We start from the raw sequence: 9,254 nt of genomic DNA on the forward strand, positions 1-9,254 counted from the left end.
AACAAGCAGCAAAATCTAGTGGCACTATGCTCCCCTCCATCTCTTCCCCCTCTCCTACCTCTACAACACGAGAGGGTTTGGACTGGGCAATCTATGATTCGAGTAGCACAATCCACCAAAGGATCATCTGATCCTTCAAGATCTAGATTTTCTCATAATATCCAGGTTAGAAAGATTAATTTTGATATGGGCCATATGGTCAAGTTCGAAAAAGATTAATTTTTATCCAGATCATAAAATCGAAATTGTGGATTATACGACCCTAACAACACCAGTGTTATCCAAGAATGTTAAACTAAACAAACAGGAGTTTGTTTACTTTAAATCTTAAAGTTTAGATATAGGAGTTTAAATCATATGTTTCTTAAAGTTTAGATAAAGGAGTTTGTTTACTTTACTTTTTCTTATATAATATGTGCACTTCTAAATATTCCTTTTCTATTCAAAGCTTGTTGCGGACTTTCATAAGAGCCACTGGCTTATCTCTTCATCAAATCAAATTAGCCTCGAACCGGAGCCATCGGCTTCTCTAGTGATTTGGAGGCCTCAAGACTTACTTCTAGAAGGAATAGAATGAGATGCTCTTAGGACAGAAATTGGATCACTCAGAAGCTGTTTGTTTACTCGATTAATCTTACTTATACTAGGATTACTAACAGAATGCCTTAGGAGTGTTATGAATAATTTTTGTGTACACATGATTTCTCCATGCAAATAAATGCATAGATGTCGAGACATAATACCTCATAATGGTAAATGTCAGATGAAGTATTAAAAAATACACAACAACAGAAAGAAAAAACTAAGTACATTTAAAAAATGTTGAATAATGACAGAAGAAACATTTGACATGTATGATGTATCATAGGGCACAGAGAAAGGCAAGTGAAGGTGCTATTGGGTCAATTACAAGGGTCAAAAAACCTACTAGCTAAAAGAACATATGTAACATGGAGCAAAGTCTTTAGATACAGTTTATTAATAGACTATTCATGCCATTCATACCAGTTATTCTTTTAATGTGAAACTATCGGAATTTCCACAGTATCTGTTAATGACTGTGGTACTACCCGAAATGGCATGAAATGGGTGGGTACATACCGGTCTGGTCGATGATCAGTACGCCGACCAGCCGGTTTCAGGTTGTACACAAAAAGCAGGGGCTGTCTCGCCTGGTACGTCCCCTATATCGCCTGATATGGTCGAAACTCAGCCATTACCAACCGGTATCAATCGGTAATGGTCTGATTTTCATTGAACCGGTTCAATCGGGTCAAATCAAGGGTGGACCCCTGGTTTCCCTCTTTTAAGACCCCCTCCCTCCGCTCTCACTCCCCCTCACTCACACTCTTCCTCCTTGTCTGTCTCACTCACTCATTCACTCTTTCTCACTGTCTTTCTCCATTAAGCATCCTAATAGGTGATTAGAGCTCATCAAAACTTGGAAAGATTCAATTGGAGGGATTCAAATATGAGATTTGATAGACATTCTCTTCAATTAAAGGTGTTTATGTTCTTTCCACATTTTAATTATCATTTGACACAATTAGATAGTTATAACTTAAAATTATGAATAATTAAGATTGATTAGTGTATTTTTCTTAATATTAGGCTCAAATACGTCCATTATCATACTTTCAAGACAAAGTCAGGATTAATTTTAACTAATACAACAAATTAATAGTGATTAGTGTCTTTCTAGTCATTATTCTTATTGAAATAAAAATATCATTAAATTAGGATAAAAAATCTTATTTTTTAAATTATTTTCTAGCTATTTTTTTTTAAAATCGGTCCATATTGATATATCTGACATACCAATCTCCACGAGGACCAGCACCACAGGTTGGCACGAGACAGGGTCCTTGCTACCTTTAACCTTAAACCTAAAGCTTGAAGTATGCAAATCCATTGACTTTCTAGAAAAAAAATATATAAAAGATTTTTTATTCTTTCTAGGAAGGAAGTCAACGGTGGAAGTGCTGAAATGAATAGGGGAGGGAGGGGCAAATGGGATTTTCACGGTATGGGTAAGGAATTTAGTTGCCATGAGAAAAATCTCCCAAGGCAAAAAAGAATATAACAAACACCTCGAAAGGGTCATGTTCTTGCGAAGTTAGAAGTTCACAATCATCGGAACACTAAAAAGGGCCTAAACAAGCTCTGTATCAGTAAAAACCCTCATAAAAGGGGCTTTCTTTGCGGCATCTCCATGCGAATCAAGTGCCCACGCCATACGAATCACAAGAGACAAGAGAAAAGGAAAAAGTAGGGTTAAATAGAACAAGAAATAGGAGAATGTAGTGACCAATCAGTCCCAGGACGAGAAGCAATCGAATCAAGAACCCCGTCTCGGGGATCTACGCACGCGGAGCGTAGAAACGAGATGAGGATCTACCTGAAACCGAGGCGAGCGGGGCGGGCGGCGGCGCGAGGAACGGGACGGGAAAGCGACGCGCCGAAGATTTTGGTCTGGCGAACATGGCATCTGATTGGGAGGGCAAAAGCGATGGAAGAGACGACGGTGATAGCCATGGAGGGACGGAGTCGGGGGAGTGATACGAGTAGGAGACGGGAGGAGCGAGGAGTGACACCACGATAAAGTAAATTAATACGAAATAAAGTAAAGAATATAAATTTATTACTGTTATTAATATAGTGTCGTTTAATATTACTATTACTATTATAAATAATATGGAAAGCACGAGAAGATAAATTAATCTTAAAATTATAAATATATATTATAAAAATAATAACACAATTATAATATTGTAATTTCAGAATAAATTGATCAAAGACAAAACAAAATAAAAATTTTAACCTTGAATTAGTCGAAAATAGGTTTCTTAATTACTAAAAATTGAAAAGTTTGTTAATTATATATTTTCAAAGCTTCATAAAAATTTTAATATTTTTAAATAAAAATATATTTGCGTTGCACTTTTGTTGAATGAAGACATACTATTGTTTGTATAGAACTCAAAAATAATATAACTTAAACATTAAAAATTTGTTTATATTCTTAAAATCTTGAAGATGATAATGTAAATACTATAATTTTTTTTATAGTTCAATAGTAAAATTTTAAAGATAATAATATAAACACTTTTAGAAATAAGATAGAAATGAAAATGACTTGGAACTTAGATTAGGATAATATTGATATTATTTAGACTACGATGGCTAATAAGTTTAAGAACTTAATAAAAGAGATTCTTGATAAAATTAAAGGTAGAAGTGTAAATTTAAAAGAGTGTTGGTGTTGGTGCAAGGAAGTTCAAAAAAAATTTACTAAAAGATAATATTTTAAAGATCAACAAAATTATAAAAATGAGAAAATTTTTAAAATATATAAAGAATTAAAAAGATAAAAATAGGTAATATGATAAGGCATAAAGCTTATTATATTTTTATAATAAATTGAATACTAAAAATAGTGAAAAAGATATATATCAAATTGTTAAAGTGAAAAGGAAAGTGTAAGAACTTAGACAGTATTATATATGTTAAAGGCGAAGATCAAAAAATACTTATTAATGATAATAAGATTAAATAAGAAAAAATAAAAATATTTCTTCTAAATTATTTAATAAATATTTCATACAAGAGATAGATTTAATGATCAATAATTGTGATAGATTTAATAATTATATATTTATTTATAAAATTAGAGCTAATGAAAATAGCTAAAGGCTGAGTAAATATTTTAAAGAATATGAAAATAGCTAAAGAGTGTGGGGCTTGATGGTATCCTAGTGAGATCTATAAAAGTTTAGAGATAAGAGAGTAACTTGGTTAACTAGCTTATTTAACAAAATTATGAAATTCAGAAAAAATACCTAATAAAGGAAGAAAGAGTTTTTTAGTATTAATTTAAAAAAATAATAATGACATATAAAAATATTTAAATTATAGAAAAATTAAAATCATAAGTGAAAGTTTGGAAAAAAGTTATTGAAAGTAGGCAAAGGTTTAAAGCAAATAATTTTAATAATTAATTTGATTTTATGCTAGGAAGATCAATCACAGAAGCTTTGTATTCAATAAGACAACTAATGAAAAAGTATAGAAAGATAAAGAAAGATTTATATATGATTTTTATTTACATAGAGAAAGTTTATTATAGGATTCCTATAAACTTACTATGGTAGGTTTTAGAAAAAAAAAAGGTGTATCTACTAATTATATTGATGTTATTAAAGATATGTATGATAATGTAGTTACTAGTCTTATAACTATAGGGAATGTGCCTAATAAATTTTTTATTAATATAAGATTACATTAAGGATCTGTATTAAGTCCTAACCTTTTTACGTTGATAATGGATAAATTTACTAGTCACATATATTATAAACCTATGTAATTATTATTTATTGATGATATAATTTTAATTGATAAAAATCTAAGTAGAATTAATGATAAACTTGACTTATGGAGAAGCCTTACAAACTAAATATTTTAGATTGAGTAAGACTAAAACTGATTATATAAAATATAATTTTAGTCATTCTAGAAATAGATATAAGAATATAATTAAATTAGATAGACGAGAAGTCTTTTAAGTTAAATCTTAGATATCTTGGATCAATTATTTAATAAAATGAAGAGATTATTTATAAATTAAAAATAAGATGATTAAAATGAAGAGGGGCTTTAGGAGTTGTGTGATCATTAGATACCTTTGATATTAAAAAAATTTTATAAGATAGTTGTGAGTCCAATAACATTTTTATGGATTTTGAGTGTTGGGCAATGAATAAATAATATATATATAAAGTTTGTATTAGAAATTTTGAGATGGATATATGAAGTTACTAAGAAAAATAAGAAAAAAAATATTTTTATTTGTGAACAACTAGATATCATTTTGATATAGAATAAGATGGGAACAAATTATTTAAGATAGTATGAACATTTGTTTAGGAGATCTCTGAATATTATAGTTAAAAGAAATAAAATAATTAATATTAGTGTTACGAACATAGATAAAAGAAGACCTAAAAAGATTTTAATAGAAATTATAAATAAAAACTTAGGTACTTTAAGCTTAACTAAACATATGACCTTTTTATATATCTCAACGACAATAAAAAATGAACGTAGCCAATCCCAAATAATTAGAACTTACTATTTTGTTATTGTTGTTATATTATTAAAACCTTAAAAAGAATTTTATAGTATTATTCAAGTGACTTTTGTCCCAAAGGGATAATTTCATATTAAATTAGATAAAATTTGAACATAATATAATTTTATACTTTTAAAGGATTGAGATAAATATAAAAAATATTTTAAAGGTTTAAAAATAGAAAAAATGATCATTAAAACATTTGAAAATTATTTATAAGGTTTCTTCATAATTTAATTATTATTAAAAATATGAGATATAAGTTATATTATTTTTGGGGTCCTATTTAAAGATAGGCTCATTAAAAAAATAATATAATCCAACTTGTAAAAATAAAATTATATCCATATCTTAGAAAACTCAGATAGTTTTTATCCTATAATGAAGATAAATTCACCTTAAATTGAATAAATTAAAAAATAAATTAATTTTATCATTTTAAAGCGTTAAAATAAATTTAAAAAATATTTTTAAGGTTTAAAAATAGAAAAAATAATTATTTAGGTTTTGTAAGCTAGTTTAATATTTTCTAAAAAATTAAGAAAAAAAAAAGAGATGTGAGTTTATATTGCTTTTGATAGTTTCCTTCAACCTTAGGGAATCACCTCTTTGAGCTGAAGAAGAAGTCGTCTTTCATCATCTCTCATATGAAACCTAAGTTTAATCCATTCCATTTCGACAAAGGTAAAAGATCTATCTCTGTTTCATCTCATTTGAACCCTATGCCTATACCATACTTTATGTGCCTGGTTCAATTGAGGCTCTCAAGCCCTACGATGGTACCATTAGATCATCCTGAGACGAGTCAGAGTCGTAGTCCCTCAATTAGTGCCTCTCTTACCCTAATGCATATCTCCAATGCATCTATCCATTTTGACCTGCCAACTAGTTGCCCTCTTCCATAGCCTCCTTTTACAATGTTAATGAGTTTGTTCTTCGACAAAGATCAAGCTAGTTTTTTGAAGTTGTCGTCGTTGTTAGGCCTAAGGCATGCCACTTGCTCTTGGGAATGATCGTGTCAAAGTAATATGGTATCATCATCCTTTGGAAGATCCCTTGCAAACTCTAATCTCTCCCTCCCTCTAACCAATCCCTTCTTCGCCTCCCTTAACACCCTCACCCCCTCCTCACGTATTCTTGCTTTCAATGAGGATTCTTTTCACTTCTTGGCATAAGCTTCTGACAAAGCCTCTACCGAGAACAAGCATCCCTCTCCTTGGCCCTCAATAGCTGACTATAACCTTTTGGTAAGCTGTAGAGGTTGGTGTCCTTGCTAAAGTTGTTGACCTATTTGATGATAAGATAGAGGACAAGTGGACTACTCAATAAACTGTGGAGAACTCTAAGATCTGAAGTAGGCATATTCAGGAAAGTCTCAATTACTTCCTCCTCTCTTTAAAACATCATAACAAGAAGAAAAAAAAAAGATTTTTAAATCTCAAGTGTTCGGACCTCTTTGCATCTCTCTCCTCTTATAAGATATCTTCATGATACTTTTATCTTAGAACTACATAGAAGCCCACAAAAAGGGCTATTAGAAAATCTTATTTAATTTGATTTGCTCTTATAACCTATGGTAGTATAGGTAGAAACTCACTTGTAAGGGAACTCCTTAAAGTCTTTTATCTAATAAACGGGAAGACACTAGCAAAGTGAATTTACTACTACCTTTAGAAGGTCTGTAAATATCTTGGTCTTATGGAAGCATATCATGTATAAAGCGACACTTGTAAGAAACACCAAGCTCTAAATATGATTATGCAATATGAAAACACATCTCTTTGACTTCTATCCATAAGTAACTTACTTTCTATTCATAAGTTATTATGAGATTTATTTCATACTATTGATTTTCTCTACGATGTGCCATGGTTTTTGTGAGAAGATCTGAATTTTATTTTCTCTCCTGAAGAGAAATTAGGTTATTGTCCTTTTCCCTTTAAACGATTTCTTTTGAAGTTTAATTTTTTTTTTCCATAGTGGTTTGATCGATCTGAATTTCTCTAGTAATCATTTAACTTAGAGTAACAATAATTTTGCTAAAGATAGAATTACTACTCGCCTTAATTAAATTCTTATCAATAATGTCTCAATGTCTTTATTATGTGATACCTTAGTTTTTACATCCGTGGGCTTCACTCTGACTATTTTCTTATTCTCATTGTCATTAGGCATACCTCTCTTTATCCCACAACTCCTTGGCCCTTTCATTTTGAGAATTACCAGTCTAAGGATAAGAAGGTCTATATTAGTATGGCCAATATCTTTGACAACTTGATTATAGGTCATTCAATACTATGCTTTCTCTGTACCAATATCTTTTTTCTCTTAGTGTCTCCCTCGAGGAGGAGACATACAACATGCTCCCAATATGAAAGTTTCAATCAAATTTATCCTAGTTGAGCTAATTGATCTAGAGATCAAACAGAATTTTGATTGTTTATTTGATTTTGATCCGCTCTCGATCACTTATTTGATTTTAAATAGTGGTCCCGTGCTAAAATACTTAGGCTTGAGTATAGTTATACAAATATTAAGTTTTTTTATATAGGATGACTTCTTTTAGGTATAAAAGGAATATCATAATCCACATTAAGGATGAAAGTGGACTTGTTATCTCTAATACTTCTCATATCCTTAACCTTTTCTCCTTGGGACTTTCTACCGACTCGATCTTATGCTTTACTATACCCAAAATTCCTAACACAACTCACTATACTCTCTTGAAAGGCTTCATCATTTCTGAAATTAAGATTACTCTTTACTAAATATTAAATTTTATAAGGCTAATTAGGACTTACTCAAGAATTTCATCCTTCATTCTTTCTCTATTTTTCAATTCACTTATTTTATTCCCAATAGTGGTGAAGAACTAAGCTAGTTTTCAATTTTAAAAAAGATAATTCCTTCGTGAAAAAGGATTTTGACTTATAATGCAATCTATAAACTTTAATCTAAAATTCTAACCAACCATATTAAGCCTTTCCTTTATGACTTGTTCCGAACAATCAGCTTTTATACATGGTAAACATATTCAATTCGGATAGCTACTGAATTGGTCCACACTTAGTCTAAATCTTGGAGTAGGTCACCCCCTAGTCATTCTTAATTTAGATATCAGAAAAGTTATTTTTAATGTTTTTTCCTTTATGAACTTTTTCTCTACTTTCATTGAATAGATCAATACTTACTTTTTCATCCTTCACTTGTTTGATAAATGGTTTAATTTCGCATTGGTTTTCAGAAGAGTATTAGGCAAGAATATCCACTTTCTCCTTATTTATTTTTGCTCAATCGATTCTTTCTTTTCTTATTTTGATGTTTGTTAATAGGAACCAAATCACCCCCTTCAACCTGAAAGGTGTGAAACTAACCTATCTAATATTCATCGACGACTTACTATTAGTCTTTTGTGCTAATAATAAATATTGTTATAATATCCTGAAAACTCTCAAAATCTTTTAACAACTTACCAATCTTAAGATCAATCATCACAAATCCAACATCTATTTTTTAGAGTATTGCTTTTCCTCTACAAGACACTCTACCATATGATGGGAATCAAGGAAGTTACCTAGTCCTCCTTCAAATATTTGGGTGTCTTCTAGTTCTTTAGTTGTTTTTCCTAAAGTCATCGTAATATCTTGATTGATAAGGCCGCATCTAAAGTCTAGAATTGATACAAATATCTTATTTCTTAGGTAAAAAATAATAATTCTTATCAATTTGGTGATTAACTAACTCTATTCCAACACATCTCCTCTTTAATTATAATATTTCGGATTCAATTCTTTCTTATATGAGCCAGATTGCTCATAACTTCTTTTAGAATATTGACTCTTCCTCTAGGATGAACTCATTAATCAAGATACTTTCATCAAACCCAATGATTGAGGGAGTCTTGGGTTGAGGAATCTCTTTATAATTAAAAGATTTATTTGTGCTATCTTCCTAATCCTTCATAAAATTGACATCGGATTTGTATCTTAAAAGCCAAATAGCCAAATATGAAGATTTTCATCCTTGAATTGATTATCAGCTCACCAATCTTTCTGGGTCCAACGTTAACTCTCTCATAAAAGATATTAAATCTAGATTTAGAAAAATAATCGGTAACATATAGACT

The sequence above is a fragment of the Musa acuminata genome, chromosome BXJ3-5 (assembly GCF_036884655.1).
Source record: "Musa acuminata AAA Group cultivar baxijiao chromosome BXJ3-5, Cavendish_Baxijiao_AAA, whole genome shotgun sequence".
NCBI classification, from domain to species: domain Eukaryota; kingdom Viridiplantae; phylum Streptophyta; class Magnoliopsida; order Zingiberales; family Musaceae; genus Musa; species Musa acuminata.